The sequence below is a fragment of the Camellia sinensis genome, chromosome 6 (genome assembly GCF_055761805.1).
Source record: "Camellia sinensis isolate YWXY chromosome 6, ASM5576180v1, whole genome shotgun sequence".
In the NCBI taxonomy this organism is placed as follows: domain Eukaryota; kingdom Viridiplantae; phylum Streptophyta; class Magnoliopsida; order Ericales; family Theaceae; genus Camellia; species Camellia sinensis.
In genome coordinates this window covers 149,210,798-149,220,030 of record NC_138966.1, presented here as the reverse complement: position 1 = coordinate 149,220,030, position 9,233 = coordinate 149,210,798, and positions in this window count along the sequence as shown.

Sequence of the window (9,233 nt, the reverse complement as noted above, 5' to 3'; positions counted from 1 at the left end):
GAATCGATTTCAAAATATACCTACCAAATGTAAACTCTCTCTTAAGTTGAGATGACAATTCAAGACAAGCCAACCCCATATATATGTGTGTGATAAGTGGTGAGTGGGATTCATTCTTCTTATATAAATATATTATGTATATAAATAATGCTATATAAATAAAAAAAATTATATAAAAGTTTTATATATAATAACAAAATATTATTGAAAATATATTTATTATCATACCACTCTTATGAAGTTTTTTATATATAAATTTTAGGAGAAATTACCAGTAAATCCCAAATTGGGGAATGATGATCCATTTAGTCCTGTGTTTTTTCTTATGAACCATTTGGTCCTATTTAATTGGTAAGGAATATTTTCCTTTGATTTGGCATGGGCAAAGTTTACACATTTGCCCTTGTTATAATTTTGGTGGGTTTTTTTTGCTCATTTGTGTGTAATGATTGAGATGGTAACGTTTTACATTTCCATTTTTATGTGTTTGATTTTTGCAGAGTGATATACGGTGGATAAGTTTCAATTCTTGATATTGTTTTCTTTATTAATGTCGATACGGTTAACATTACATTTTTACTACCACAAATGTTATTAACATTCCATATCACCACCAACATTCATTTACTAACATGACGGCAATGTTTGTGTCTATAATGTTTTGTGTGGCGATGTTTGTGTGGCGATGTTTGTCCTTTGATAATGATTTGTTGATGTGTTTATTACGTTTATTGTGATTAGTCACACTGGATTGGACAAACGTTGCATTGTTTTTTTTAGTGTGGTTTGTTTTTATGTTGTTTTTCTCACGGGAACATTTGGGTCACCGATGAAATATCACATGATGTTGATACATCAATCATGTACATTTTTTTAATGTATTTATTGTGGGTTCAATTTTTGTTTATTTTGCGATGATGTTATGAGTTGTGATGGCTACGAGTAGTCGTAACATCAATTTGTCCTAAATGCGAATGTTAAGTCTGATGTTACGTTACAGACGGACAAAATTTTAGGATGCTTAGTCATAACACTTTGATGTTAAACAAACGCACATCAATGAACATAGGTTATTACATTTACCAATTACACAATGGTGAATCTCATAACTATATGCAACAACAATTACATCATGTACACATTGTATCAATGTTAACGTAACACAAATAATTACATGCATCGTTGAGCATTTAAACACAATAAAAACATGATGTCACCATACCTTCATCGTAAACCAATGAGAAGCTCACAATTAAATTAAATTAAAATCCAACAAACCAAACTTTCAATCAACAACATTGCAACACCTATATTTCGAGAAAACCAATCGCCCAATGCCACATTCAATGACAAGGGCTGCTAATTCTACGTCAATCTATTTTATTCAAAAGTATGACATTAATTCCACACAGAAAAATATGTTTCTAGTTCAAAACAGGGTCAATACTGAAAAGGGTAATGAACTACTGTAATGTGTACACTAATGAAAGGAACAAAACTGTGTAATGTAAACCAAATGCACATCAATAAACACAAGTTATTACATTTAATTAGAATGCAATAGTGTGACATAATTGTGATTGTAACATTAGAACCAAATGCATCATTGCACACGCATTTACGTTGGAAATATGACGTCACAATACCCTCATTGCCAATTACTGTGACGTACACAACCGAATTAACATCCAACCAACATCATACATAATGAATAGGATCTGAATAAACATTGTACTGAATACCACACCAAAGTACAATGTTTGCTAAATGCACGACAATTCATTTGTTCAAAATATGCAATAAATTCCAGTAAAACCACACATTTTAAGCGAAATCCCACCTCCCGTAACAACCAACTCATGATTGTAAATTCCATGTTAACAAACCATCTCATGAGTCGACAAATCCAAGCTAAAACAGGGTAATGTAATACCACGGTCGACGTGTCTAAACTGGGCTTTTTTTTCATTGTTGATGCTGGCTTGTTACATCGGAACGGTAACTTTGCTTGTTTCTTCACTGCTAAATGGGTAGATGTACATTCTTTCATACCAGAATCTTGATTCCGTTGAACCGGCACTTTTTCCGAAGTTTGATGCCAAGCATTACCTACCATGTTAAAATTTAATTTGTCAATATCAATCCACGATCAAACAATCGTTAACAATACAAGTACAATATATGTTGCAAGCACTTACAAGCAATGCAATGCACGGTGCATTATCAACGAGTCGTATACTAATGCAAGCTAATACAACAATGTCACAAACATCATAACAATCGGCATACGACACTATCAAAAACAAAAATTAGAGGCAATGTTTTCGTCATGACGTTTATTTACTTGAGAACCAACGGTGGGAACTACCTGCTAACTATATTGTGTCACGTTTGGTTCTGCCAAACATATGAGCCAAGCGTTCCCTTGTAAACTACGTTCTAACTACATTGCGTTGATATCTTTCTGGTCAACGTACTAACAACCCCAGGACATCAGCAATGCAAACACATTAACACACTGTCAAAACAACAACATAAGGTAATATTCAAGTCACAATAACAATGCTCCAATAGCAATCATTGTTAAAACACACATACGACCACGTACGCTGTTATGTTAAACAATTACAATGGGTCAAAATGAGACGTATTCAATGCAACAGCCACATTGGGGCATTGTATACCCATAAAATGTCCACAGAAATCGATGACGTTACATTCGTTGATGGCATCCATACCCATTACACCCAATCACATTATCAATTTGATTACACACTACTCCAATAACTACCAATCAACACCAAGACTCCAACGTTAATGCACATCAACATTCACTAACATCACAATACCTACGAAAATTTCAAAATACACTGCATTACGGCCATACCATGTCAGACCTACAGCCATTTCTCCAAAATACATTTGGGGGAAATGTATGTAACACCAACAACTAACAACTCCAACTACAAAACCAACAATACCACATATAACATCTACAAAATAAGTCAACAATTACACACGAAAAGTAACGAACCTGCTATTTTCATTGTCATCGATTGTAACTCTGGGGAATGACTGAATCGTCGGCATAATTTGCAGTGCTTGTATACGACGGCGAGGTTAATGGTGTTAACGAAGCAGCCGAAGCAACGTTTTGTCCGTCATAGTCAACGATGGCAGTAGTTGGCCTATGCAGTGTTGCTTTCCTCTCGATTTAGGGTTCCTCCCGAAACACCAATGTGGATTCCGTGCTGTTTATAATCATAGATTCAGAACTCACATTTAGGGTTTCAACAATAACACATAGCAATGTTCGAATGTGGAAATTGTCCTCCTAATGTTTTCTTATACAGTCTAAAAGATTCAATCAAAGACGAGGGAAAAATAAAAAGCCCTATAGTGCGCTCGATGTCCACGACAGTAATTTCAACATTACACAAAACCAACATTGTCCTCCAATTAAAACATAAACACACAACAGATGAAGGCCAAATGTGACATTTCAATCATCTCAGGACTTTTTGGTTTAAAAGAAAAGATGCAGGACTACATAGTGCATAAATCATTAATTTGGGATTTATTAGTCCTTTACCCTAAATTTTATGTAAGAATATAATTTTTCTTTTCAAGTGTGTTACTCTTAAAGAGGCTAATTATTCTGTTTTTCGAGAATAAGAACCTTGATAAAAAAATAATAATTACTCTGTTTGGTTTCAGCTTTTAGAATTCATTTTTTAGAAAATTATACTTTTTTGTTTTCTATATTTTTTTTACTGAATTTTTTTAATATTTTAAGTAAGTTTTTTTTTTAAATTTTTAGACATACCTAACATAAATATAATTAAAAAATATAATATTTGTGATTTTTTTTTAAAAAAATCATTAAATACCAAAATATAAAAAAAATAATATATTTTCATATTTTTGTACATTTATTAATTTTTTAAAATATTTTTTGATAAATATTTTATTATTTAAATGCATGTAAGTAAAATATATCTAAAAAAATTATTTAAAATTTTAAAAATATTTATTAAAAATAAAAATATAAATAATTAAAAATTTAATTTTCAAAAAACTAAATTAAAAAATGTCGAGTATATATCACGGGCACATCACCTCATGATTTTCGTGATCAAAGAACAATTTATGTCAGGAATATGCAGGTGAGGTGGCACCCACCTATTCTGTCTGAAGGCCACGTGGGAATGCCACGCCACGTCACGTCTCTAGGCACCTACCTATGAAGGAAAGTTATTAATTGATAAGTAATGTTAAATATCTCAAATATTTTGTCAAATGTTTTATTAAATATATTAAAATTTTTATCAAATTAAAAATCACATAAAATTTATATTGTGTGGTCCCACATCTATATAAAATTTTTGATAAAAATATTAATATTTTTTTTAAAATTTCGAATATTATTTAATTTATAATTGATGAGAATATTATTGCACGGAAGCAGTGGAGCACCAAATAATTTTTCAAGTAATATTAAAAATTTTAAATATTTTACAATACTAAATATTGTATTAAATATTTTATATAAATATAAAAGACTCATATACTGGCTTGCTTTGGCAAGTTAGCAAAATGTTACTTTTTAATTTTTTTAGCTAAAAAAGTTAACTTTTTTTATCCAAATCACTACTTGAAAAACTAACTTTTTAAAAAAGTCAAAAGTCAACTTTTTATCAACTTCTCAAAACATCACACTGTACATCTAACATCCATATAAAACAGTAGAAAAACACGTGGGCCAACATTTTTCTAATTTTTCACCCATAAACCTCATCTCTTGCTCTCTTTCTCTAAGGTTTTACGGTAATGATTCAGAACATTAATTTTAATATTTTAATAGAGTACTAATAACATAATAAAGAGAAAAAAATTAAATAAATCAATACTAAAATGTCAAATCATAATGGGTAGGACCCACTATCTGTTGGGAAAAACTACTCACATTACATAATTTCACATTGCATATCGCAAAATTATGAGATGAACAAAACAAACCTTCAATCCCAGGAAAAATAAAATGCTGAATAAAATATAGATGAAATATAAAATGGTTAAAGGAAGCAAACCGAAGCCTGCGTGATACTACAGTCTCTTTAAAATAGATTCGCCGCCTCACCGTTGGGTGCTGGAGGTACGCCGACGTCTACTTCTTAGGATACGACGGTTTTTACCAGCTACAACAGAAGCATCTTCTGATTAGCTTAGCGAACAGACAACAGCATCACTCTCTTTCAGGAAGAAAATTATAGGAGAAGTAGACTGACAGTGTATGGATGTCAAGGAAAAATTCTATATCTCTTTCCAAGGAATAGGGTATCCTTTTATACACCATGAGAGAGAGGGGAGGAGCCTCTAGCCATCAAGGCTGACAACTAATGCTAGCAAAACTGCCCAAACAATTTTGTAAAACTGATGAGCCTTAAATGTGTGAGTTATATACACATTTATGAGGCAATTTCTTATTCAACCATTTTTCTCCAACAATCCCCTACATGAATAAAAATTGACCGAATACAGCAAACACTCAACGTTTATCAACAAAGACTCAGAAAGAGAGAGAGCACATAGACTAACCCTGCATCAGAAAAGGTAGCTGTTGGCCTTGAACCTTTCGTAGTGAAAGCCTATCGGATTTACTGGCTGACCAGTGAATGTTATGTCTTGAACTGTTCTGCCGTTTATGTAAACCGAGACAATAGACCTCACACAGGAGTTAGTCTAACCATTGTTCTTGTTCTCATTGGTGTGTCCGGTATGGCCCTGGAACACTAGCCTGGTTCTGTGAGTGTTTTTAAAGAATTCGGCCTTGGCAATTCTTAAAGAAACGGCTCCATTTCGCACTCACATAGGTGACCTAGATACGGTATTTCATTATACCACATCACTAAGGTCATTAAAAGCATTAGCTTAACCTTCCACCCCCACAAGGCATCACTGTATAAAGGAATGGGCAAAAGGATTTACCTCTTCAGTGACTCACCCGTTACACGAAGTTAGGTTGTCCCTTTGAACCTAGATCTTGGGATCTCCAGTCAACTAGGTTGGGTTTTCCGTTCCGATAACCTTTACTAAAGGCCTTAACCCCATTCCTCTTGACGACTTTTCTACTAACTCTCGAGTTAACCCTTTGGTTAGCGGATCCGCAATGTTGTCCTTAGACTTGACATAGTCTAGAGAGACAACTCCATTTGAGAGTAGTTGTCGTATGGAATTATGTCTACGACAGATATGTCTAGACTTTCCATTATACATATTACTCTGTGCCCGACCAATCGCTGATTGGCTATTGCAATGAATACTGATAGCTGGCACAGGTTTCGGCCAACGTGGAATATCCTCAACAAACTGGCGAAGCCATTCAGCTTTTTCAGTTGCTTTATCTAAAGCAATAAACTCAGATTCTATCGTTGATCTCGAGATACACGTTTGCTTGGTAGATTTCCAAGACACGGCTGCCCCTCCGAGGGTAAACACATAACCACTAGTGGATTTGGAATCTTTTATATCAGATATCCAATTTGCGTCACTATACCCTTCTAGTACCGCTGGGTATCTGGTATAATGCAGCCCATAATCCAGGGTGTAACGGATATACCCCAACACCCGCATAATGCCCTTCCAATGAGTAGCATTAGGATTACTCGTGTATCTACTCAGCCTACTAACAGCGTAGGCGATATCCGGCCTTGTACAACTCATCAGATACATCAAACTCCCAATGACCCGAGAATATTCTAGTTGAGAGACACTCTCACCATTATTCTTGGTCAAATATAGACTTAAGTCTACCGGTGTCCTAAACATACTTGTATCTGACTTTCCAAATTTCTCAAGTATCTTATTAACATAATGAGCTTGAGAAAGTAGAATACCACCAGATGTTCTGGTGATCTTAACACCCAGAATGACATCTGCAAGGCCCATATCCTTCATGTCAAACTTAGAGTTTAACAATCTTTTGGTAGCTTTAATCATTTCATCATTGCTACCAACAATGAGTATGTCATCAACGTATAGACACAAAATGACATAACCTTTGTCTGTGTCTTTAACATACACGCACTTATCACACTCATTGATTCGAAATCCATTTGACAGCATAGCATTGTCAAACTTTTCATGCCATTGTTTGGGAGCTTGCTTCAAACCATACAATGACTTGACAAGCTTACAGACTTTCTTACTTTTTCCTGGTGCTGAAAACCCCTCGGGTTGCTCCATGTAGATTTCTTCATCTAAATCTCCATTTAAGAAAGCTGTCTTTACATCCATCTGATGCGTTTTTAAACCACGTAAAGCTGCTATTGCAATCACCATGCGAATGGATGTAATCCTTGTCACAGGTGAATGCATATCAAAGTAATCCAGGCCTTCTCGCTGTCTGTATCCTTTGATAACTAGCCGAGCTTTATATTTGTCAATTGACTCATCCGCTTTCATCTTTCTTCAAAAGATCCACTTACTCCCCAAGGCCTTACTGCCTGGGGGTAGATCAACCAACTCCCAAGTATGGTTCTGTAAGATGGAGTCAATCTCACTCTTAATTGCTTCTTTCCATAAAGGACTTTCACGTGAAGTCACAGCTTCATGGAACGTTCGAGGTTCTCCCTCTAACATATAAGTCAAGAAGTCTGGACCAAAAGACTTTGTGGTTCTAGCCCTTTTACTCCTTCTTGGCTCATCTACTTCATCAGCTTGATCATCTACTTGATCAGTTATTTGATCACCTGTTTGATCATCCATGTGATCATCTATGTGATCGTCTTTGTGATCATCTATTTCTTTCATGGAACTCGAAACCCTGTCTTGGGGACGACACGGAAATACATCTTCAAAGAAAGATGTACTTCTAGATTCCATGATAGTATTCTTGTGTATATCTGAAATATCAGACTTGTGCATAAGAAATCTATATGCACTACTATTTTGTGCATAACCAATGAAAATACAGTCCACGGTTTTCGGACCTATCCTAACCCGCTTGGGTGTAGGTACCGCCACTTTTGCAAGACACCCCCACATTCGTAGGTATTTGTATGAAGGCTTGTGACTTTTCCATAACTCATATGGAGTCTTGTCCACTTTCTTCCGTGGTATTCTATTAAGAATATAATTCGCGGAGAGAATTGTTTCCCTCCATAAGTTCTGTGGCAACCCAGAACTTATCAACATTACATTCATCATCTCTTTCAGCGTCCTGTTCTTCCGCTCAGCAACACCATTTGCTGAGGCGAATAAGGCGCTGTGGTTTGGTGAATAATTCCAAATTGAGCACAAGTCTCGGTAAACGGGGATTCATACTCACCACCACGATCACTTCTCAATGCCTTGATTTTTCGGCTTAATTGATTCTCAACTTCATTCTTAAAAAGAATAAATTTATCAATAGCCTCGTCTTTGCTTTTAAGCAAATACACATAACAGTATTTAGTGCAATCATCAACAAAAGTGATGAAGTACTTGTTGCCACCACGTGATTGTACAACTTTCAAGTCACACACATCACTATGCACTAAACCCAAAGGCTGGGTACTTCTTTCAATAGAATGAAAAGAAGACCTTGTCAATTTTGCTTCTACACAAGTTTCACACTTGTGTTGTGGATTAATCTTGAAAGATGGTATGTGATCTAACTTGATTAATCTACGTAAAGAGTCAAAATTTACATGACCCAATCTACCATGCCATAAATTAGGGGACTCAAGCATATAAGTAGAAGAAGAAGCTTTCTCATTAATCTTAGGGATAAGTGTCATTACATTCAATTTAAACATACCACCTGACATATATCCCTTCCCCACATAGACCCCGCCCTTGGTCAACACGACCTTGTCTGATTCAAACACCATGCGGACGCCATGCTTGCTTAGGAGAGACCCCGAGACAAGGTTTTTACGAATGTCCGGCACAAAAAGGACATCGTTCAAAGTCAGTTCTTTTCCTGAAGTCATCTTCAGGATCACCTTGCCTTTACCCTCAACAGCTGAGGTTGCAGAGTTTCCCATAAACAACTTCTTCCTGTTTGAAACCGGTTCGAAAGTTGTGAACATTCTCTTCTCTGCACAAATATGGCGAGTGGCCCCAGTGTCCACCCACCACTCCCTCGAGTTTGACCCCACCATGTTCACTTCTGACACGACGGCTGACAGATGCATGTCGTCCACATCGTGTGACAATTCCTCTATTTCAGCCATATGTGCCCGATTTTT